Source organism: Akebia trifoliata, chromosome 6 (genome assembly GCF_017979445.1).
Source record: "Akebia trifoliata isolate Shusen 1 chromosome 6, ASM1797944v1, whole genome shotgun sequence".
Taxonomy (NCBI): Eukaryota; Viridiplantae; Streptophyta; class Magnoliopsida; order Ranunculales; family Lardizabalaceae; genus Akebia; species Akebia trifoliata.
Genome location: NC_141380.1, coordinates 13006596 through 13032699, shown reverse-complemented (window position 1 = coordinate 13032699; position 26104 = coordinate 13006596). Strand labels below are relative to the sequence as shown.

General features: G+C 33.3%; 1 long non-coding RNA gene across 3 annotated transcripts in view; it reads right to left on the bottom strand.

Moving 5' to 3' along the window:
* LOC147400265 (uncharacterized) overlaps positions 1 to 26104 on the bottom strand; it is a 70510-nt gene that overhangs the window by 43777 nt on the left and 629 nt on the right. Inside the window, exons 2-4 of one of the 3 annotated variants that reach the window (XR_015179283.1) lie at positions 25516 to 25639; positions 14569 to 15190; positions 4227 to 4639 (exon numbers count right to left, since the gene is read on the bottom strand). This is a non-coding gene — a long non-coding RNA (uncharacterized LOC147400265). Of the gene's footprint in view, positions 1 to 4226; positions 4640 to 9431; positions 9899 to 14568; positions 15191 to 25515; positions 25640 to 26104 lie in introns of those variants that run through there. The other 2 variants (XR_015179282.1, XR_015179284.1) reach the window with 2 other exon arrangements.

Genomic DNA, 26104 nt, shown 5'->3' with positions numbered 1-26104 from the left:
ATGGGGGATTTGATGTGGTTAGGACTGCAACTTTGGCGGCTTGCTTGAGCACAACCTTTACTAAACTCAATTGATGGGCGAGTCTTTATTGATCTGCTTAGAAATGAGTTGTGCTTGGATTAGAATAATTCAACCCGACCTTAATTTGAGTTGAGCTCAGGGTCTTGAAATCGGCAACTCAACCCAACCTGAACTTAGGTCTATATACTAACATATAAATATTTGCATATTAATTATTTATTTAGAAGTACTTTTTAATTATATATCATTTAAGATATGAAATTTTTAATAAATTAATTATAATAAGAAATGTCTTGACAAGACAAAGTACAGGAGCAACATTAAGCCTATACAAAGATGGGTTATTAATGGTGTGGTGCAAGGAAAAGAGTATAACATAAATGACATATGACGTGTTAGTTACATTAATAATCTGAATGAAATACAATGTTATTTTTTTTAACTAAATGGATTTATGGACAATGCTTGAAAAATCATGTACATGAGTGTAAAATAATTTTAATGAGTTATTTAGAAAAGCATAATGTTTTAAATAGAATACTCTATATCACAATCGGCTCGATGGGTCAAGTGAGAATGTTAAACCATGTTTTGGGAGTGACCTTAACGGCCAATACATTTTGAAATTTTATTTAAATTGGATTCTATATTAAAGATTGTCAATAATAAGGAAACCCTAATTACTTGAAAATTAAAAGGAAATCCTCATTGAGTTTGTTAGGAAACTTTGATGGATAGGAATCCTACCAAGTCTTGAAGGCATCTTGATGTTCCATCAATCAAACAAAACCCTAGTTGATGATGCAAAGAATAGAGAGAGAAGGCAAGTCTAAGAGCAACTCTAATGAAAAGAGCCATGCTGGCTTAGCCATAATTGGCAGGTAGTTTCTTATGGAGAGCAATTTTTCCTATTCATGGAGTTTGCACTCCAATCGTCTCCACAAATATTTTAATAAATATATTTTTAATTCTACATAAAATTCATCTAGTGTAAAATGGCTCCCTACTGCCATCCTTTTTTACCGTCAACAGTAGAGAGAGAGCATTCCACTCTCTTCTTTTGCCACTTCCTCTTTCTCTTTCCCTCTCTCCAAAACATTTCAAATTGGTTCTCAGGATATAAAGTGCGTTGGTGTTCCTCCTTCAGCTCTAGCTTTGTAAAACAACAGTTGGGAGGGGATGCCTAGCTCGAGCCCGAGTGCGTTGGAGTTGCTGTAATATTTTTAAAAAATGTCGATCTATCAAATACACACATGAAAAAAATATTAATCTCAATGCTTTTGAATAACCTAATTATATGAATAGTACCATGATAGATTTCTTGAGATGTATATATGGATTCATTTGATATAAATAGCTTTCTAAGGTTAAATGTTCACTAACTTCCCTTACTTAACCCCAAGGGGTTGGCCTAGAGGCAAGCCAAGCCTTGATAAGCTCCTCAGGAAGGGTAGGTCAAGTGTGCGAAACCCCACGAAGCTATGAATTTCTTGGGGCAACCCTTCGGGATCCGATTGACCCTCAACTCAACCAGTTGCACGTAGGACTTTTGATGAGAGTGGCTTGTGTGACCGTGGGATTAGTCTCACCCGAGAAGGGTGGGGATACCCACGATAAGAAAAAAAGAAATTCCCATACTTGCCTAGCCAAAAATAGAACTCTAAACAATCAACACGGAAGGGATGGGTAGCAGAGGAACAATGGTTTTTTCCATAGCAAGAAGCTACCAGAAGAGAATTAAGCAAAGAGAAGGGACACTTTCAAAAGACAAAAACTAACAAAAAGGACTTTTCAACCCATCCACGGTTGAGGCTCTCCATCAACATAATATATAGGATTTTAGGAAAATAAAGATTTCCTAGAGATAAGTTATTATCTTCTATGGATTAACACGCACTTTCCCAAGGAATCCCTGACATCCCAACGGTCGACTTGGTGGAGAGCTTCAACCCATGGGTTGAGGCTAGCCTTTTCCTTGAAAAAAAGTATAAAATAAGAAGGAAAGAGAAGGGTAATGTAGTTAACTAATTCACGGGTAAAAAATAACTGTTATTGTCAAAATAATTATATATAAATAAGTGTGATATCTTACGTTTTAAATTTTTTTTGGACAACATAACTACTATATTCAAACATAGAGTTTTTGAGGAGTTTGAATACAATGGGTAGGGAGAGAAATATCAAGGGTTTTTAATTAGAGGATTGAAGAAAAGGATATTTAGATCATTTTCTATTAGTCACTTAATCCAGACCACAGTCAATGTTATCGGTTGGATAACATAGGGATATCTAAAAGAATAATGCTGAAGTGACCCCAAGATTGACCTCATCATATCACACTTTCCTGACATGGAAGTGTGTTGGAATGATAGATGTTATTATCTAGATACAAGTGAAAAGAGTATATGGTTCTGTGCACACCTCCATGTCAAGAAAGTGCGATATGAAGTCACTCCAGCATGACTTTATCTTATGTAGAGATGACATTGGGATTACTGTGATTCTCACATTTCTGATGTAGAGGTGCGCACATAACTGTAGATGCTTTTTACGCATATTTTAAGGAAACACATCTATCGCTATCACATCAATGCAATGAAAATCAGAGCGGAAAACAAAGTCCCCCCAAGTTTTTCTATAGATAAAAACAAGGAGAGGTGTGTCTAAATTAAAAAGAAACAAGAAACGAAACAGAAAAAAACATAAATTGCTCACAAAAAAATCAATATGGGATTTCAGAGAATCCTTGATCCACCAATCACTCGGGTGTGTATTGAGGGGCATACACAATTTTACAAAACTTCCCTTGTTAGGCTTTAAGCGCTTGATCATCCAGAATTCTTTGAAATCTTGGATTGACTTTTTTATGAGCAAAAGAATCTCTCCTAAATTACCCATTCGATAGTTCTATTAGATGAACTCGGATGGTTGTTTAACTTAATATATAATCATTGACCCATCTACTACAATAATATTGGGCTTGAGATGCTAAACCCGTAATAGCTTCTCTTCAACCAAATATGATTATGACAACTTGATACACTTTAGCTTGACAAACAAAGACGAAAAATCCATAGAGTGGTAGTAGCAAATGGAGACTTGAGTCATTGAACAACCATAGTCCATTAACACAACCCAAACCAAAACCATTAACATACTCATTGAAATTCAAAATCCATTAAGTTCCACTTGCATCAAAAGCATTTCTACATGCATTAAGAAAATAACTTATAACTAAGATCTCAAAGTTGCAACAAGGATTAATAGAAATGGTCATCAACCATTTTAAGAAAAGAGTCTAGGATTTATTTTCCTGACATTATATCTTTTTGATTAACCAATCAGACATGGTTGAGTGAGTGATCATCCCCATGAATGATAATTGGCACTGTAAATTCATGAGTGAAATAAATCAATTAGTTAGTATCTATGCAATTTTGATTAAAAATCCCAAACTAACACAAAATTATGCATGCATACATAATTATATCAGATTCTTTATATTCAGTCAAATGTGTTCGAACTGTAAATGATAATAAAATAAAGAACAAAAGAAAACCTTGCCAAGCAAGGGTCGAACCACAGAGACAACGTTAATCCAAAATATATTTCTTCTATGCCAATTCAAGTTTTCAGAAAATGATTAAAAATAATTTTTGAAAGGGATTTATCTAAAATAAACCATTGAAATAAAAAATAAGAAAAAAGAAAAATAAATACGATAAAGAAGTATAGATCAATTGGATCCACCTTCACAAGTTTTATCAGTGAATTCTAATTCTCTTTTTATCTCGATCCACTAAACAAAGCTAATGTTTGTGTATTGAAAAATCAAGCAGTTAAAATATAAATGAGATCAAAAGTATGCAATAATTTAGGTAAAGATTGTTAGATAAACATTGACGGTTCTCTGTAAAACATGGTTCTTCTTGAAGTTATCAAAGAAAGAAATATCAGAACTTTGAGTAATCTAATAATACAAACCTAACATTATCACAATAAAACTATGAAGCAATTTCGAGAATAATCAAAACACTGACAAATCTTGCTCCGGCTTCTTCAAACGATCTAACGAAAATTTAGCCAACAATCATCGCAAGAACAATAAAGTAAAAATAAAGTATAGAAAATAAGGAAAGAGAAGAGAAATGAGAGAAAGAAGTAATCTTTATTGCTTGACTCAAAACCGACAGAGCCTTCTTACAACTTTCATAAAACTCATAAAGAAAATAAAATAAAAACCTAAACTAAAAGAATAGAAGTTAATCTCTAGGGAGATGAGGTATCCTTCCAAAGATGAGATGCCCTTTGGTCTGGTCTTCTATTTATAGAGAGATCAGATTAGGATTTCTTGGGTAATTAAGATTTCGAAGACACTCCATGATTACAAAAATACCAAAGTCTTATTTCAATACGAATGTCTTTTAACTGCCAAGCTTCAGTACAAATCTAGAGGTTTGATTTTCTTAATTGACCGCGCCGCAGTAGTTGACCATGGCACCGCCAGGAAGTTTTGGTCAATTGATTTGACTTTTGATCCACGATCTTCTTTTGGATTCTGGATTACAGTGGTAACTTCGGATTTTCCTGATTCGTTTTGACACTTCACGAATAATTTCTATTACACGTAAATAACAGTAATTAGTTATGAATTACATAATTAAATGAAAAACACGAATTATTATGGATAAACAATGAACTATATGCAATTAGAAGGTTTAGTGTATAATTTACTGATAAAGTATATGTAATTAGGGCTCTAGAAATGACTTTCTAGACCCTGATCACACCTTCAAACTTAGATTTTGCTAGTCCCAAGTAAAAAATAAAATAAAAATTAAGTTACAAATCATTTTCGTAGGTTTCACAACTGCATTTAGCGAATGCAGCAAACCCTTAAACCCCTAAGTTACCCCTAGTGGATGAGTTTGACTCGTGAAGGTTTATAGTGAATATATCCACAAAATTTTAACACTTTATAAAAATATCAAAATCAAACTCAATGGATGTATGGCAAACATAACGATATTTCACAAATCAATCAAAGGTCCATACGTTTAAGCAAAGTTCTAGTTTTCACTCCTTAGTTTAGAAAATTTGAAAGATAACTTAAGTGCTCGTGCAATTTTTCTGATTTTTCTTTAAAAAATAACGTCTTTTGTAGGAACAAGATTTCACCTCCTAACTGCTAAGAATGGTCGGTTCTTCCTCGGTTCTAACTCGAAACTAAGCATCCTGTTTGGGATTGTGAGAGGTATGGATGTTCACTTTAAAACCTCTAAGGGATTTTATCTGTGATATTCCAATTTACTCACATTTTTACCATTGATGGCTTTCACCTTACTCAAACTACTTTATTTGGCCACATTGAACTCTTTTCTTTTTGTACTTTTTCAGCTCAAGCATTTTTCGTTTGATTTGATTTTTTTCATATATTTCTATTTTTTCTTTTCTCAACTTCACCACTTTTCTAATTTATTTTTCAACTTCTTCACACTTCATCATTTTTCTGGTGTTCTTTATACAAAAAGTAGGTAGTCCTTTTCATGGTACCTAGTCAAATCCTATGGTTGCTGTCCAAATCATATTATCTCCAGTTCTATTTTTCTTCTAGCCAGTCAACCAGATTTCCCCTAACACTCTAGACAGATAAGAGGGTCAACACTTGTTCCATAAAATCTTATTTTTACTTAATCAGAAGTGTCGTGAATTTTTCAAAATATTCTTTTGATTTTCTTTATGAGGAATACCAACAAAAACTTATGATAAAAAATGAGGACATGAGCCTGAAATTTGAAATTCATATGTAAACAGTACATATAAAAAGTTTGAAGAAAATATTTCAAAAATGCTAAATATATTTTTTTTTTCAATTTTTTTTTTCTGAAAATATGAAACTAAACTAACAATAAAATACAATACAATTGTGAGCTAACCTAATACCCCCAAACCTAAATGACATATTGTCCTCAATATGCAAGCAGTTAGGAAAGAGAAAAATGTTAGATCATACCTCCAACGGATTGGGCATTAATGTGCAAACTTTTATTATAACTGATCTGGAAAGAATAAAAGTTATAACAATGATAATTTTCAAAGTAATTTTTTTGCATAAAATAGAAAAACAACCTAACTAAGAAATTAAAAATATTTTAATCTAAAGAAGGAAATCCTAACTACACTATTCAAAAATAAAAACACATGGGTTGTCTCCCAAGCAGCGCTAAGTTTAATGTCTTCAGCTGGACCTATCAAAAAGTCTGATTTCTAAAAAATTTTCTAACATCTAATTTGACAATCACAACTATCGATTTTTCACCCCAAATGATAGGCACGATTGACTTACCACCCCAAATAATAAGCAAATAGATTTTGATCATCGTTAGGACACGGGACCGATTTTGTAAAATGATCAACATCCCTCGTTTGTCCTCAGTTTTGAGTGTCATCACCTTTTCTAAACAGTTTTCATCTAACATATTCCCAAAGAGAATGGAAGTTGTAAGACAGGAAGGGTCTTTACAATCTTGCGAAATGGTAAGTTGGATGGGATACGAAGTTGGACTGATGGTGGTTGGAATTGGTGTGACTGACAAATTAGAGTTCATCCTTGGCTCTAAGTCAACAACAGGCTCATCTGATGGTGGATCACTTTCCTTAGCTAAATTTGTACAATCAACTTGCTTATTGGGAATTTGAAACACAACTTGACTTTCAGGGACTATCTCATTTGAAATCTGATAATTTTTTATTTTTTCTAAAGGCACACTAAGCTGACCTAGTTGGATTTCCATCATTATTTTAGTTGGAACTATAACCTCATTGGTTTGAGTTCGAACTTCAATTGAGATGGGGTTATCAATTATTAATGGACAATCATCAAAATCCTCAAAAGATTGGAACTAGTTACTAAGGTAATTTTGAAAAAATAGCGGATTTGAGATTGAGATATCCTCAGTTTGAAATTGATCAATTTGTCCTTCTTCTAACGATAGTTCAGGATGACTCAACTGAGTCTCAATTTCGACTAAGGCTTGATTAATGCCTTGGAGTTGTTGTATTTGGTTGAGATGTCATTGTTGGTGATTAACGAAGGCTTGATTAATGTCTTAGAACTGTTGTAAGGACTGTCATTGTCGAATTAGGAACTCAGTCATCATGGACTCTAATGAAGAAGTTGGAGGAGGAGACAAATATGAGAGAATGGGTGTTGACTCAGGCTCTGTAACTCTATAATCGAAGAATCGTTGAGAATCATAGGATTGTTGGGGAATTATGGTTGGATTTATATGTGAGGTGTCGTGCATATAAAAATTCTCATGGTTACCTTGGTAACTATCCTGAGTGAACTCGTTCTAACAAGGTATGGAATCTGATGGAAACCAATTGTCTACGTGATATAGTTGATTGAACGAAGTAGGTGTCGGCATCCAATAAGAATTTTGAGAATTACGGATCATGGGTAGATTCGAACAATACTTGATATAATGACCACAATTATTACATTGAATGCATGGGATCCACGATTCTTTCCTAAACTCCATGATGATGCAAAGTTTGCTTAAGGTTATGTATCTACTTTATATGCATTATGGACTTGCACAGAAAATAGGGAGAAATTCACACGTGCGTTATGAGTTCCTATTAAACTAGACAACTCCTAACTGTTTCGAAGGAATAACTTGTGCCTCCAACCCAATACTCTGAAATTGAAATCAGCTAGTTTAATCCCTAGATGAAAGGTGGTGCACAATGCTGAGCAAAGGCACTTTTAAATCACTTCTTCGTCTAGAATAGACGTAGTCTATCCCCCTCGTATAGTAGGGTACAGTGGGGCAGGATTGTACTTAGGCACTGACTTCGATCAAGAAGTGCAATTGGTGCAACTCTCGCTAGCTTTGCCTATTGAGCTCGATGGGACCTATGGTCAAGTCTAATCAGATTTTAATTAAAGTTAGGCTTGTGTAAATTAATTTCCTAATAGGGCAAGAATGTGGTGATGAAATTCGATTCTTATCTTGTTTGTGTCATCCTCGTAAGGGTGTCCTTTTTACTATTGTGCAATCAGAAGTGTGCAGTTAACTCACTCAAATTCAATACAGAAACCCACTTGCAAGGAATGCGTGGGGGTTTAGAGTTTTACCTCCCGTTCTAGACGGACGTTGATCGAGTTGAGTCGACTCGGGCTACTGACACCAAACTCGGTGTACGAACCCAAGGAGCCGTGACAGTTACGTCCTCCTTAATTCTATTACAATCCGAGCCTTCTCGGAATAATTAAAATTAAAATAAATTAAAATCTTCTAAAAAAATAAATTCCTACTGTAGCTCTACTTTAAAATAAAAAATAAATAAATTCTTACTCTTTGTCAAAGAATCAAATCCGGGTGGTGGAATAAAAATTTTCAACCACGTTGTTCCTTGTCGAATCTTTTGGCTGAAAACATAAGACAAATTAAAGTTAGAATTCCAGAAAAATTATATGTTCATTGAAATCCAGAAGTCTGAAGAAAAATTTTACAAAAATTTGAAGTGAAAATCTCGAGGTTTGACCACGACGCCACAGTTGACCTAGGCGGCATGGAACAATTTTGATGAAACTGACTCAAATTTTAAGGTTTTGTTCGTGTTGACTTCAAGAATCCAACAGTATTTTTTTTGGATTTTTCTAAAATAAAAATTTTGATCTATAGAAAATCGAATCAGATTTCAATATATAAATAATAATGGATTACACCGTTGTTCCCAACGATTAAAAATAATTTTTGAAAGGGATTTATCTAAAATAAACTACTGAAATAAAAACTAAGAAAAATAAATACGATAAAGAAGTATAGATTAATTGGATCCACCTTCACAAGTTTTATCAATGAATTCTGATTCTCTTTTTATCTCGATCCACTAAACAAAACTAATGTTTGTGGATCGGAAAATCAAGCAGTTAAAATATAAATGAAATCAAAAGTATGCAATAATTTAGGTAAAAATTATTAGATAAACATTAACTGTTCTCTGTGAGGCATGATTCTTTTTGAACTTATCAAAGAAAGAAATCATTAAAACTATGTGAAACATTTAATATTCAACCTAATAATAAAAACCTACGTTATTTCAATAACTCAGGTCGAGATTATTAGATAAACATTAACTGTTCTCTGTAAAGTATGATTCTTCTTGAACTTATCAAAGAGAAAAACATCATAACTTTGAGAAACATTCAAAAGTTAATCTAATAATACAAACCTAACATTATCACAATAAAACTATGAAATAATTTCGAGAACAATCAAAACACTGACAAATCTTGCTCCGGCTTCCTCAATCGATCTAACAGAGATTTAGCTAACAATCATCGCAAGAACAATAAAGCAAAAATAAAGTAAAGAAAATTAGGAAAAAGAAAAGAGATGAGAGAAATAAGTTATCTTTATTACTTGACTTGAAACCAACATAGTCTCCTTACAACTTTCATAAAACTCAAAAAGAAAATAAAATAAAAACCTAAACTAAAAGAATAGAAGTTGATCTTCAGGGAGATGAGGTATCCTTCCAAAGATAAGATGCCCTTTGGTCTGGTCTTCTATTTATAGAGAGATCAGATTAGGGTTTCTTGAGTAATTAGGGTTTCGGAGACACTCCGTGATTACAAAAATACCAAAGTCCTATTTCAATACGAATGTTTTTCAGTCGTCAAACTTCAATACAAATCTAAAGGTTTGACCTTCTTAATTGATAGCACCGCCGCAGTTAACCATGGCGCCGTTGTGAAATTTTGGTCAATTGATTTGACTTTTGATCCACGATCTTCTTTTGGATTTTGGATTATAGTGGTAACTTTGGATTTTCTTGATTCGTTTTGACACTTCACGAATAATTCCTGTTACACGTAAATAGTAGTAATTAGTTACGAATTACATAATTAAATGGAAAACACGAATTATTATGGACTAATAATGAACTATATGCAATTAAAGGGTTTAGTGTATAATTTACTGATAAAGTATATGTAATTAAGGCTTTAGAAATGACTTTCTTGACCCTGATCAAAATGCATCAAGCATGAAATCGATCCTTCATGGAAGTATTGTAAAACATTGCAAGAAATTTCTGAATAGGTCCAATTCTTTGTTGATTATTCCTTTGAATTCTTTTTGAGAGAAACAAATCAGGTAGCGGATTATTTAACGAAATTGGGGTCCTATTTGGATAGTTTTTTTTTTTTTTTTTGAAGATTTGTGCAATGTTCCTCAAGATCTAGTGAGAATTGTAGAGGAAGATTTAACTTGTATTTACACTCGTTAGTAGTGTTTCTAGGGTGGGGTCCCTTTAACTCCAGCTTATCAATAAATAAATAAATAAATTATATTAGTTTCAATAACTTATATATTAACATAGTTTTTGAGTTGGCCATTGCATTATACATTTTCAGAAGCATAGAAATTTTGCATATAATATGTACGTAATCGTAATTGTAATCACAAACTTATAAAAGCAAAGATGTATATATTTACTTCATAAAATAAGGTAAAATAATACAATGTAGTTGATACAACCTGAGCATTGACTCTGTTTAGAGAGCATTTAACCGGTTTATATATATATATATATATATATTTTTGCTAAGCAAGCAAGGTGATTTGTATTAGGCCTGTAAAATGCTTTAACAAGACTTGAACTTGAGACCAAGTTAATGCATCCTACCACTTAAGCTAAGTGATGGTATTTAACCCGTTTATATAAAATCAAAAATATGAAAATGAAAAGATAATACATCCTATCTAATTCTGAAAATATTAATTGATTTATTTAACTTTATTTAGAATTATCAATTGACAACTAGAACTTTTCTGATCATATAAATCTAGATCTTTACCCCATAACAACCAACAAGAGTACTAGTGATGCTACGATGTATCTCATGTTGGAAATATGATATCAAAATTAGAAATAGTAAATATAAAACAAGTAAAAAAGAAGCAATGGACAATTTAAAAGATTTAAAAAAGAAAAAAATCAAGGAGGAGAAAACAGTCTACTACAAGAGAAGAATAGAGTATAAAGCTTATTGATTTTGAATTACTGAGATATGAATAGAGGAAACACACTTTTAACAACAAAAGCTTTGGGTTTGGATAGAAGAATGGAGGAACAAAATTTATTCAGCCAACCAAATCCTTGACGTTAGGCTTATGATGTTCGTAAAGGTTCTTCTATACTTATCTTCTTTAGATCGGTCAAGCTAGCATCTAAAGCCTCGCCCCCTCACACACACACACACTCTTTTATTAAAAAAAACTACTCACGAGTGGAGTAACAGATTACATCATGAATGATTATTCTCACAAGCTCTTCAGGAATACTACTATCACCAATGTGAAAAAAGCCCAAATTTGACAGACCAAGAGGTCAAATTGGCATCGAACTTTTCACTGTCAATTTTTTTTTTCGACGGGCCAAAATTTTCAAATTAATGAAGGATGAGAGAAATTCGACAGCTCTAAGCCGTCAAATCTGGGAACATCAAGAATTTCGACGGTTCTAGACCGTCAAAATTCAGTTTCTAAAATTCATAAGCCTTGGCCCATCAATTTTTTCTGTCGAATTTTCCAGTTTTCACGTAGTGCTAGATTCCTCAATAACAAATAAATTCCTATCCAATGAGCCCAAATGAGTTAAATAGTCAGTTTGTCTATTGGTTTCCCTCCAAATTCAAAATTATATGATTCAAAGGCTTGGGCTAGCAGGTGTATCACCTTATTCTCATATTTCCAAGAATGCTATTATTTGCATAGAGTAACCCAAGACAATATTGTTTGTTTGTTTTCTGTTTCTTGTTTTGTCATACTGGAATAGGTAATGGAGAAAGAGTTGGGAATGGATAGTAAAAAAAATCAGTCTCTTAGATCAATCAGTTCCTTCTCTCCACGCTTTTTCTTTCAATCCTATGACATCAAGGTTTCAGAAATACCTCTACTAATGTCTTTGAATCAATAAATAAAAATAGGACCATTCAAATTTATGATTGTCTTTATAAATATGCCTATTCTATTTGTTACATTGGACAAAAGTAGCCCATCTGAACATCTGGATCCTTCATCCATCTTATTTCCATCTGGTTATTAAAACTATATCATTTTCATTCATGACTAGATATACATGGTTTTACTCAATGAAACTCAAATCAAAACTTTTTTTTTTAATAAATATTCCTACAAATTCAAAATCTTGTCGAAAATCAATCTGATAAAAAAATTCCTTCCAATGTGATGTGCTCAAGAGTTCTCGAAAAAAGAAGTCTTTAACACAATTGCCAAATTGTGGTATCCTAAGACGAATCTATTGTCTCCACACCCAAACTCAAAATGGGTTGCTGAGTTTAAACATTGTCACATAATCAGAATGTCTCACTCTTTTATTTTGTAGGCATTGCCCAACTTGCCTATGGGTACAAACCTTTGCCTCTAGTCAACATCATTAATCAGTTTCCAACCACAATTCTCTAACACTCATCTCCATACTTTCTTCTATATGGTAAGAATCCTTCTTATTATATGTTTCAAATCTTTGGATGCCTATGATTTTCTTACCTTTGAGACTTCTCTCCACAAAAACTTGCACCAAAAATCAGTCCTTGTGTATTTATTGTATGTAGTAGCCCTCATAATGATTTTAAATGTATCATTGTCAAGGTAAAAGAGACGTTCCACAGTGAGGACAAGATTAAGGGGGATAACGGATTGACTTGGCATTCACTAGAGAAAAATCCATGGCATGACCCACTTAGGAGAATTGAAAACTTCAGCATGGAAACACACTCCATGGCTCATGAAACCCAAATTCTGAGGCAACCTACATGAATAAGAAGAGATTCAAGAAAATCCCATCGAACACTGTCAAAGTGCTTTCTCTTAGCATTACTCTTTCCTCTCTATAGCTAGGCTAGACTAATGATGGAAGGAAGGCATCGAGAAATATAATTATCTTAGCTAGCATTTTTGGTATGACTTTATAAAGAAAGTTGCAATGGGATATGGGTCTGAAATGCTCTAATATATAGGCATTAGGAACTTTGGGGACCAAGAAAATTACAGTGTTTACTTCTTTTAAAATCTTCTCATGAGAGAAATTGTCTAGGACTGTTTTTTGGATGTCTTCCTTTATGATTCCCAAAAAGCTAGCAATAAAGACTCCACTCCGAATCTGTCTAGGCCAGGGAATTTATTCTTGGGAGTTGTAAAAATAACTACTTTGATCTCTTCTTTGGTAATAGGTTGGCCAACCATCTCACTTTGCTCTGAGGATAATCTTCTCCTTATAGGAAGATTTGGGCAAGGATGCCTAGAATGAACTCAAATACCCATAGAAATTTCATCCTTTAAAAGATTTCCCACCAAGTCAATCAGCTCCACTATTCCATTCCTTGCCACGTTGGAGGCAATTATGGCACAGAAAAAATGAGTGTTCATATCCCCTTCTTTTAACCTTTCAAATCTAGATTTTTTCTTGACAAATTTGTCTTCCAGATCCATCTCTTTGTTAGAGTCTAAGATGGCTTTCCTTTCTACAATAACTAAGTCGGGATCAAGGGGCCAAGCTTGAATTTGAGCTTGGATGTCTTGGAGCTTCCAACAATCCATCTCAGTCCTCTGATTAATTCTTCCAAAGGAATACTTGTTCTAGTATTTAATGGATGCTTTACCAGCTCTCAGTTTTGAAGTTACTTCAAGCATTGAGCTTGGTCAACAATCTCTGGAAAGCCCGGAATGCCCAGCCACATAGTAAAAACTTTGAACTGCATTGGACCTCCCAAAGGCGAGCCAAAATCTTTTTTGTGAGATATCTAGTATTCTTATTGGGTTTGGACAGCAAGAGGTAAGGCAGTATTAAAAGGGGTTTCTCCCCAAAGAAGTATGGGCTCAGACAGAGTCTATAATCTTTATCATTCATAGTGGATTTTTCTCCCTCTCCTCCGTGGACCTAGGCAATTTGCCCAACCACGTAAATCTTGTGTTCTTGTGTTTGTTCTTTCCTTCTTTGTTTTTACTCTTATTACACTTCCGCACAACAGTATTGATTTGGGCTTAATCATCTTCCATTTGATGCTTGGGGTGGCAAGGGGCTCACTCATCTATGGCCAACATGGAAGTTCATGATCTCACGGAGCACATTCTCCAATATCCTCAAATGTTCTCTCTTGCCTTATTGAGAGATTACATCAGGACAACTTCAAGCAAAGGTTCCTTAGGAGACATGGTTTCTTGTTATAATAAATCTCCCCCACCACATTGAAGGAAAGTTCCTTTTGCAATTACAATATAATGATTTCAAAAGGAAACCTTCCTTTTAAAATTGATGTTCTTTTTTGTAAATTATTTTCTTTTTATAATCTTTCCATAATGTGGTATACTGTAGGAATGTTTTGTAAATATTGATTAGGCCTCAAATTCTATTTAAACTTGTCCTATTCTACTGATTTTGCTCGTCTAGAAATAAATTCTAGGTAAACTATGCAAACAGGATCATAGGAAGGGGAAGTTTTCATCATACCTTTAATATTCCTGATTAGAGCTGAATTCATGATGATTATGGATGAAAATCTTCATCCAATGGGCGTTGAGACCTGGTTTTAAGTGGAGGACCCAAATGCTCCCAGGTACGTTTGTTATGAACTTTCTTCGTTTCTTCAACCTTCATTTTTTGTTCTGAGTTAGATTTACTAGCAAGATGTTCTTCTTCCTCTTCGGAATTATAAACTTCAATAATTTGAGCATCTTGAGTACTTGATGAACTAGGTTTCTTGAATCTACAGGCATTGGTTCATTAGCTGAAACAATCTTTGAAGGGCCAGTTGTATAGATTATCTTCTTATTCTGCCCCTCGAGATTCGGCTTGAAATTGATGTGAACAACCAGCTGTATCGAAGGGACCACGTGATGCTCCACCTCAGTCATAACATGTGACCCTTCAGCAACATGTAGCTGGCAAATCTTTGCCAAAATCTGAAGATGATTTCTCCACCATAACATCTTTTAACTTTCCAGGTTGAGCATCTTTTCGAGCAGCCGGAACGACATTTTCAGAAATTGTTAAGGACTTTTGGTTGGGGATCCATATCTTCTTGCCTTTGTCCTTTAATGTGTTCTTGGGTTCCATAATAGGTTTCTTGAATCTGCAGTGAGAGCGAAAAAAAAAAAGGAAGAGCAGCTTAGTCAGTGAATTGTTCGCATTATTCTCTTGTAAAAAGTTGTTGAAGAAATAATTTCTATCGAAATTGGTTGGTTACATGAACCCTAATAGCATTTATATAGAAAACTAAATCAAACAAAAATATAAAATAAATTAAGAAAGATTCTTAGTATCTATTTAATTAATATTTACTAACTACTCCCATCTATGATATTCTTATAGATCATGAGATACAACTTTCTTATTCTAGTAAGATATCTATAGATATGAGCAGTTCTATACAGACTTCCTACAACATTACGTTTGACATTGTGTTGACGTGGTGGTGTGCACGAAACCATAGATACTTTTCACTCATATCTCGAGGAAAAGTACAGATGCTACAACATCAAGAACCAAGGATTACTAATGTTACTTGAAATCCTCAAAGAAGGTCCCCTTGAAAATTTTCAAAAATAATGACTAAAAGGAAGCTACCTTTAATATTCATTGTAAAAGGTCGAAAATATGGAAAGGTAGAATTTGTCGAGCATTGTAAACATTTTTCTTTCTCGTTGTTAGAGCCGGTGGTAGCTAAATGCTTGGTTATCCTTTTCTACATTGACTGTGGCATTCGACATTTTTTTCAAGAAGACAACACAACAGGTGTGCTACGTTCTTTCTCTTCCTCCAATAAATCTTCTTCTAATTTTTCTTTTGTAATTGAGCTTCCTCTTATTGCTAAAAGGGTAATTTTTAGAGATTTTATGAATCTTCCAAACACCAGAAAATTGTAATTTTCTCTCTTTTTCTTTTCCTTTCATAAAATCCTTGCTTGCTTAGAAAAAAAAAGAAGATGATTCGTATGTTTAGATGTTTGGTTAAACCTGAAAATTGATAGATTAAAATAAACATTGACAACTCAAATTTGGGAAACCATGCTGCAGCAGGGATTGGGTGCATTGTTCGGATTGAGAATGCATGTTTGATTGATCAAGACTTGCAACATTTATATCTATAAGGCTACGAACATGGCTAAATTTAGTTCTGTATCTGGTGAAAGGTATCTAAATGGATAGGCCACAAGGAAAGAAATCGTTGATTATGTCTTACTGTTTTTAATATTCCAAGCTCTGGAGGTTGGTTATTTACTGTGGGAGGTAGAAAATCCTTTTTACTCAACTTGATGCATATGACACCAAATCTAATGGGCGGCTCAATAAATGTTTAGGGAGGGTAACACACTAGTTAATACTATGGTTATTCATGAGCCAAACTTATTTGTTTCTAATGAGTTTGATGTGGTTGTTTTTTAGCTTTGGCTGGCTGGACGTATCTCCACCCTGTACTATGCTGGAATTTAAAGACAGCCTTGTGGAAGGGCATATAGAGATTCAAATTCAGGACTTGGGGTGCACACCCAGTCCCTTCTTATCATCTCAGCTATCTCCCAGTGGATATTTGATGTGGTTGTTGATATCTCATTTATGGCACGTAAAACATTTATGTGAGATATATTTGAAAGTGTAATCCCTTTTTGGGGTTTAATGTGAGTTGTGACCAAGTTCTAGGTCTACAAATTAAATTGACATTGAAAAATGGATTCCACTCGATCTGCAATAGAGATTATGGGTACAGTAATCAATTTACAAGATTACGAGGTATTAAGCACCAACCCCACCCAATGAAGTCAGTCTCTACCATTACCAATGATTTTATATTGCAAAATCGACCTAGGGTCTAAATTGAAAATTTTCAAAAGCTTACTGAGGAGATTGCAACTGTAGGTTCTCTCAGAGATATATAAAGAATATAGAAATTTTGTGTGTTGTTCTTGAGCCAATGTCCACCTCCAAGCTAGATTCCAAACTCGACGATGAGAAATACCTTGTAAGATTTGCGAGTATTGATTACGGTTCGAGTAATTTAGTGGCCTTCTTGGGTTTTTATTTTTTTGGCTTAAAATAAATGTTATGGGTATGTGTATTGAGTGGGGACTTCGATTTTCGGGTTTTGGTCATATTCAGTGGAGGTTTTGTTTGTTTTTTCCAGGCTCAAAAGTTGCATATGAATTTTGGTGTTTTGATCCTTTTTTATTGATTTTTCTTGATGATTTTATGTTTGATTGAGATTGTTTTGTATTAGGATTATTTCTAAATTTTTATATTTGGATTATCTCTTTCAATTTAGGATAGGATTGTCTTTAAGTGTTTTTAGATTAGGCTTATCTTTTAGATTAGGATTTTAATTCAAGACTGGCCAAACCTTAATTGTTTTAGATTTCATTTACGTTATATAATAATTATATATTTTTTTTTAATTCTTGATACCCCTCTCCCCATAAGAATGGACCAGCCAAGGCATGAGGATTCCTAATTTTTAGGCTTAATTTTTATGATTTGTTTAGAATTTAATCAAATTTGGAGGACCCTGTGAATTGTTTAGCCAACACATGGGATTCCCATATATTATGAATCTTTTATGAGAGTTTTAGTTAATTAATTTTTTTGGTGGACCTTCACTTAAATGCACCAGCCAATGGGGCAAGGAATTCATTGAACATTGGGATGTTTTGGAAATAAATTTGTGTAAGGAATTCATCGAACATTGGGATGTTTTGGAAATAAATTTGTGTAAGGAATTCATCAAACATGCTAGTTTAAATTTTTCGATGTGAAATTGGTGAAGGCTTTACAAAGGCATTTTGGTAATTTTTTCAAATTTGGTGAAAATCTGCATAATGGTTTATTTTGATTCCATATTGCCATTTCATACGTCAGAAAGAATTTCCTAGGGGTAATGTGGTTTCCAAGGCTTCTTTAATTATTTGTTGAATGGTTTACTTAGATTCCATTTTTCATTTCATACCTCAGAAAGAATTTCCTAGGCCTAATAGTCTTCAGAGTGCTTGGATGAGAAGGAGATATGTCTCACACGGTAATATTTGGAGATGTAATCCTTCGAATGATGCTTCTTGGGCTTGGAGAGGTATTTTGAAAGTTCGAGAGATTACTACAAATCATATTCGATTTTTAGAGGGAGATGGTTCGAAAACATCTTTTTGGATTGATCCTTAGTTAGAAGGAGGAGCGTTAGTCGATCAATTTGGAAGATGGTCTGCTTTTCGAATGAATAGTAATCTAAATGCTATGGTATCTGATTTTGCAGGAAACGAATGTTGGAAAGGTCTAATGAGAGATGATATAAGACTGACAGAAATTGCAGATTTAGTTGAAGTGATACAAAGGTCTGCATGGAATGTGATTAGAGTCCATGATATAGAGGTGACGTGATACAAAGTTCTTTGGAATAAGTGGAGAATACCTCAGCATTCTTTTATAGCATGGCTTGTGATGCAACGAAGTCTGCTAACAGTCGAGAATTTAAGGAAGAGAGGTTTAGTGCTGGTCTCTAGATGTGTATTGTGTTAAATGGATGGGGAGGATAATGAGCACTTATATTTTTAGATCCAGATATAGTAGTAATTGCTGGAAGAAGGTGCTGAATTGGGCTGCGATAGAGAGAGAAACAATAGGAAGCATTGAAGAGGAAATTAGGTCCATCGAAAGTAAACCGATTTATACCATTCTCAGCCTTATGCTCTGTTCTACCTTGTATCATATACTTTGATGAAAAAGAGATGAATGGGCTGGAACTTTGTCAACTAATCATCACAGATATGTGCAGTAGGGTTGAATGCATTACGACATCGAATTCTAAAATGCTGAAATTGATCAAGCTATTGTTATGTCAAGGAACACTTAAAGTCAAAGAAAGCTTGGTCATTCGATGGCTACTGCCTCCAATGGGAGTTATCAAACTGAATACTGATTGGTCAATGTCAGAAATAGGGGCTGGAATCAGTTTTATTGCAAGAAATAATAAGGGAGAGATGAGGACGGCTGGTATGGGGAGATCAATTCTCAAAGGCTTACAACTTAGAATGCAGGGGCATACGGATGTAATCATGAATTCAGATTCATTAGTGGTTGTTAATTGTATTAAGGAGGAATGGAGTACGCCTTGGAAATTGATTAGCATTACCAGAGATATTAGAAGTTCATTGCGGTGGTTTTATTCAACTACTATAGAATTTATTTGGATAGAAACAAATAAAGCAGCTGATTGGTTAGCAAGAAGAGGAGCTTTGAATGCACAATTCTGTATTTTAGATTATTTAAATGTTCCTGTGGTGGATTTATACCATATCCTCCTGGAGGATATCAATGCTTATTACATATGACATTATCAGCTTTTAATAAATCAGGGTGGGGCCTTTTATAGCCTCAGCTTACCGATCGGAAAAAAGAATTTCCTAGGCGTAACGTGGTTTATAAAAATGTTATAATGTCAAGTGTATTTTTAAATTTTTTTTGAAATTTGTAATTTTCCATGTAAAGCATCTTTTAGAAATAAAATGGTGATCTTTATGTCCCGAATTTTGTTTTCCTAACGTTGTGCAGCCTTTATGCCTATTTTAAGTGTAGAATATCTCATCAAGGCTCTAGAAAATATCCAAAGACAAATAAAATCTCTTAAAATACTTGCCTATCATCAAAGAACAATTGCAGTCGGATTGACAAGTTGTTCAATTAAGCAAGTGCAAAAGGGGGTGTCTACAATATTGGTTTGCCTATTGTGAGAATTTTGTTGTCATGTGGTATCCTCATCATTTACGTGCATTAATTTTGATCAACAAAAATTTCACCTCCTTGACTAGGAAAAAAGAAAACAACACACAATGTGAAAAAAGCCCAAGTTTGATGGCCATGGGCCGTCAAATTTCATAAAATTCGACAAACCGAAAGGTTAAATTGGCGTCGAATTTTTCATTGTTTTCGACAGGTCAAATCTGGGAACGTAAAAAATTTGGGCGGTTCTAGACCGTCAAAATTCAGTTTCTAAAATTCATGGGCCTTGGCCCGTCAATTTTTTCTGTAGAATTTTTCAGTTTTCACATAGTGACATTTTCCAATTATTTACATTTATAGCTTTTCAGAGTCAATAGATTCGAATTCAGCCATTAATATTTTCTATATTTTTTTCCTGATTATGAGATTTTTGAAAATATAAAATTTATTTCCACTATCTAAGAATTTTATAAATGATGAACATTAAGGGAGCTCTATGTATTCCAAAACTAAAAAAGAAGAAGAAGAAGAAAGGGCGTTCTATTTATTGTATAATATTTTGGAAAAGTATTACTTTTATCAAAATTAGAAGAAAATGTTACTTAGCTCATTTGATGATTATTTTGTTTAAATTTGATTATAAACAGCTTATTATTTCATTCTTAAAATTCTCTCTTACTAATCCTTTTTTGCCTAGGCTCTCTGTTACTAATCTTAATTTACTTAATGTATGATTTCCATTTTTAAAATGTGTGCTGAATGAAAATTCAATTCATCCATCTGTTTATTAGTTTAGTTGTGGTCTTGTAATGACCCTCAAAATTCCTCGTGAGCATGGAGTGATAAAGGTTGGAGTTGATGCCATGAAACATGTTTGTATCATTGTGGGGAATGGATCATTAATATTTCTTTGGAAGGATCCATGACGCTTAAAGAGGGGCCATTGATAACGCATTTTGGCAGTAGAATCATTTACCAATTTGGAAGCCACTTCTACGCATTAATTTCGGATGTAATGTTGAGTAATAATTGGAATGTTACTAAGCTTGTGGGTTGGGGGGATAGGGACCTTGATAGCCTAAAATGGCTTCAGAATCGTTTACCAATTCAATAACGACCTAGATGCATTAGGCTCATATGTGGCGACAACCAATAATTGGAATCTTCTGAGCCGATTAATGGAAGAATGAGGATTGTTAAACAAACCATAATGAGCCAAAGAGTGCCTAAAATATTATTAGGAGTTCAATTATTGCTATTCCTTCAATTGACAAGTGTTGTTTGGAGGGGGGGCGGGGGGACATAGAAATTTTTTTATGGCAGGGAGTTCTACTCCTGTACTCCTGACTACCAAGGGAGAAGCTATTGGCCTCTTATTGCACCATATCTCGCCTAAATCCCCTGGGTACATGCAATATCCCCAAACCACACATACCAGGCACAATGCAAAAAAAAAAAAACCATATTTCACAGCCTAAAATCGTCGAATTTCATAAAATTTGACGAACCATGGTGTTGAATTTTTCATTTGTTGATTGTTTTTTTGACGGGTCGAAACCATCTAATTTATATAGAATGGGAAAAATTCGACGGCTCTAAGCTATTGAATTTGAGGAACATCAACAATTTCGACGGCCCAAGGTTGTTGAAATTCAATTTCTACAATTCGTCAGCCTTGTTTTAGTCGAATTTTCAATTTGTGTGAGTAGCCATAAAGGGAGCTTGAACTCGAGACCTCTCCCTTTTTGGAAGGATGCCTTGGCCATTGCACCAAACACTTGTTGGTTTATTTCATAGATGATAGCCTAAAATAAAGTATTAGTAATTGAAGATTTACAAAAGAGAGAGATGCAACTTCCATCGATGTGGTTCTTGTATTTTAAAGCTCTTAAGTTATCTATTTTTCTAATATTATTTTTTGCTATTGAATCTTGGTGAAAACTTTTGCACAAATTTGGAATAGATAAATCAACTATTGGATCTAGTATGGATGAGACAATTTGTTGCAGATAAGAAATCACTAGCTGTTGTGTTATTCGATATTCTATGCTTAACATTTTCATCTTGAATAAACCAGATTTTGTGTGAAAGAAATTGGGGGATATTTTAGAGGAAAACAATCACTGAAGTAAAGATTCTTCAAATGATTAGTCTCACCCGAAGGGTGGGATACCCACGACATGCCAAAAAAAAAAACAACAAAAACTAGAGATTCTTCGAATGCTTTATTAAGATGTTAAATTTATTTATGAAGGTGTTGAGTACTCATATGATCTAAGTGGTTCGGGAGCTGAAGTTCTTCGGCAATGGGACTGTTAGGGTCTCAGGAAACTTAGGTTGATAAGGATTTTAATTATGGGTTTTCGGTCTTCTGCAGATGAGGGAATGTTGAAGATAAATATTGATGATTTGTCAACTCAGTTGGGGGCAAGATTTGGGTTTATAGGGCAAAATTCCGATGCCATATTTAAATAGGTTTGGAGAAAAGCTAGAGGACAACATTATAGTTGTTAGATTTAAGTTCGCCTCTATGAGATTCTTCTTATACAATCATGACCATGAATAGGGAAATTGAAGTGTCATGGAGGTATTCTCATTATTCACCAAAGTTGCCAGGTCTACGGATTATTAAAGAGATGTGTGTTTGAAATTTATTAAGGAAAGACTAGCTAATTTTCGCACAAAAGTAGTGTGTGTCATCTCAAGAGTTCCAGGCTATTAATGATCCTAATTTCATTCCAATAGAGTTGGATCATGTTACTAGTCACATATGTAGTTCCCTTTTATTCTCAAATGACCGGCGTGTTCTCTCATCCCCCAACATACCATTATAAAACTAATTGTTTGCAATTTGAGGAGAAGATAACAGAATTCGCTTTGAGGTGTCTAGGGCTCTCTTTGAAGGACTTGTTTCATGGTGGAGATAATAGTTTATTTTTCTATGCTTCCAAGAATATTGTACTAAAAATTTAAAAAAAAAATTTAAGTCGACAATATAAATTTTTTTCAATTCCCACATCCAAAGGCATATCATGAATAATATGGATAAAATTAAACATACATATCCACTTCAGAAACATTTTTAATTAAAGCAGCAACTACAACATTGTAGAGATATTTTGAAAGTCCAAGAGATTACTACAAATTATATTCGGTTTTTAGTGGGAGATGGTTCGAAGACATCATTTTGGATTGATCATTTGTTAGAAGGGGGTGCGTTAGTCGATCAATTTGGAAGAAGGTCTGATTTTCGAATGAATAGTAATCTGAATGCTATGGTAATTGATTTTGTGGGAAACGAATGTTGGAAAGGTCTGATGAAAGATGATATAAGACTGATAGAAATCGCAGATTTAGTTGAAGCTCACCATCCTCCGTGGCCCAATGAAAATGATAGGATAATTTGGAAAGATAATGCGAAGGGGGAATTCACTTTAAAATCTACATGGAATGCAATTAGAGTCTATGATACAGAGGAGATGTGGTACAAAGTTCTTTGGAATAAGTGGAGAATATCTCGGCATTCTTTTATAACATGGCTTGCGATGCAACGAAGTTTGCTAACAACAGAGGATTTAAGGAAGAGAGGTTTAGTGCTGGTCTCTAGATGTGTGTTGTGTTGAATTTTATTTTTAAATTTGGATTCTCGGTGGCCATCCATTTTCAACACCTTCGATTAACGTCGAAAAATAATATTTTTTTAATATATTTTGTCTGAATATGAATATTTTCATGAAATCTATACGGCTGTGTTGTTGGATTGTCAATATGATAATCAATGTGGACCTAATGACCCTTTTTAAGAATTGAAATCTCAAAACATAAATATATGGGCAGCGGGCAAGAGAGAGAGCTCTCTCTATTGCTAATGTCATTGCGCCGCATGTCAAATGTTTGGGCGTCAAGGGTGTGCGCCAAAAACTGCATCTATTTAGCACATAATTAATGCTAATGGAAATGAAATTTATAAGTTTACAATTTGAAATATTATAATTCTTTTAGAAAAAATTATATTTATAGCAAAATATGATTATCCCTTGTTTTGAAGACCTTAGAACACAATTATAGTAAGGTACTGTTAATCAAATTAAGGCTAAATTTATCTTTATTTCTATTTGGGCTTGATCTATAAATGTGCCTAGGAAGTTTATTCCGTTGATTGGCTTGGAATATACTTTATACAATTTAAACAATTTTATAAATATATAAAATATGCTTAATCCCTTGTCTTGAAGACATTAGAACACAATTATACTAAGTTATCCATAATCAAATCAAGGGGAAATTTGTCATTTTTATATTTTTTGGATGGGCTTATATATGATCTACCTAGGAAGTTTATTTTGATGCTCGGTTTGGAATATATTTTTTTCTAATTTATCTACCTACCCCCGATTAATCTCCATGTTTGGACATCCCTACCATTGAATGTTGATCTTATGTTATTTAATCACTCTCTATCCCTTTCAGATGATTTCCTAGAAGCCTTCATACATAGTGTTATTATCCTTTACTTTACTCAATCATGGATATTTTATTTTCTCTTCTTAATATGACATAACTTGTTTATTGCATTAGGTTTGTCACCTAGGCAAGGAATGGATGCTTTAATATATTTCCATATGCCAAAAGTAACTTCTTTCATCACAAGTGAGTTTTCGCCCTTTAGTCATCTTTTGTTTTCCTTCCCATTGTCATTAATTTTTCTTAATGGATTTTCTTGGTAACTTTCGTTTCTCTCTTTGAATATAGTGAAAGCTATGATAAAGTGTCTAGAAATTGGAGCTTTTTTTTAAAGCTTGGATAGTTAGATATCTCTCTCATTCTATAGAGATAGTTTTTTCTTTTTAATTTCTTTTTATAATAGTTTTAGTTGTTGAAAGTCTTCTTACAACTAAGGTCAACATCTTTCTAATTGTTTCTTTTTTTATTTGTAATTCCAATGAAAATTATTAAGCTGGTGAAGGTGGTTTGATTAATTAGAGAAAATGTTGTCGCTGTTGTATTTGTTAGTAGTTGTCGTCTTTGGGATTCACAACAAGCCATCCGAAATAAGCAATTAACAAAATAGGCACACAATTTTAATCTATCTTTTGGCTATGTAAGGGTTATATAGGACATCTACAGTCCTAATTTAGTAGGATTTTTATTTTTAGTTCTAGCAAGATTTTTATTTCATAGTTATTTTCAGAGTACAATTCATTGTTAATTTCTAATATATTTTTATTATTTAGTTTATAATTAGAAAGATCTAATTTGAGGTCTAATAGGATTAGAAAGTTAGTATTATGTTATACATGGATTAGGAATATTAATTTTTAGTATTTTAGAAGGATTCTAAGCTTTTATAATGTAATTATTGATATAAAAAGCTCAAAATCTAAAAATTAATAATAATCTATCAATTCAATTATCTTTTTTCTCTTAATTACTTTTTAGTTTTATTCTTTATTTTCTTTCAAACTATTGTTTATTTATCAATTGAATCTATTAATTCAATAAACTTCAACTACTAGAATCATAATAGAAATAAATAAATAAATAAACTAAAATCATCTTCAAATAATGAGATAAAGGTATCTTAATAAATTACATTGATTGAAAAATAAAAAGCTGTATCATGTAAAACATAACTTGATGTAATAAAATGTACAACAAAATAAAAAGAATTTGAATGAAAGAAAAAGTAACTGCTGACCTTAGGTTTGCAAGTAAGTTGGGATCGGACCAATGACCTCATCGTTGCATTGCAGATCATCCAATTCAACTCTACCATATTCAAAACTTCAATCCCAAAAAATTTAGGCGATCCTTTACTTGAGCTACAAATGCAATATTTAATAAAGATGACACTTTCAGCAATGAAGAAGTAAATAAGAAAGCAAATAAATTTGAAATTGATCTCCAAGGCCACGATCCAAAAAATTAAAGAGATTAAGCACTATTGAAAAACACCTTGACTGCAGATCTCCACATACAAATTTCATTTCTTAATTTTTATTTATCTAAATAAAAAGAGATTTTATTAAAAAGTGGAAATAGGAAATTATTAAGAAAAACAAAAAAAACCAAATTGATTGTAAATATATATTTTAAAATACCGACAAAAAAATCTTTGTTTCAAACCTAATTTTGAAACTTGATAACCAAAATTGGATTCAGGATTCCTTGGTATTATAAGAATTAAACAATAAATTGATGAAACACATAAGCATCCATATAGATTAGAAAAACAGTAGAAGAAGCTTTCGATTGAACAAAACGACAACCACCATTTCAATCACATT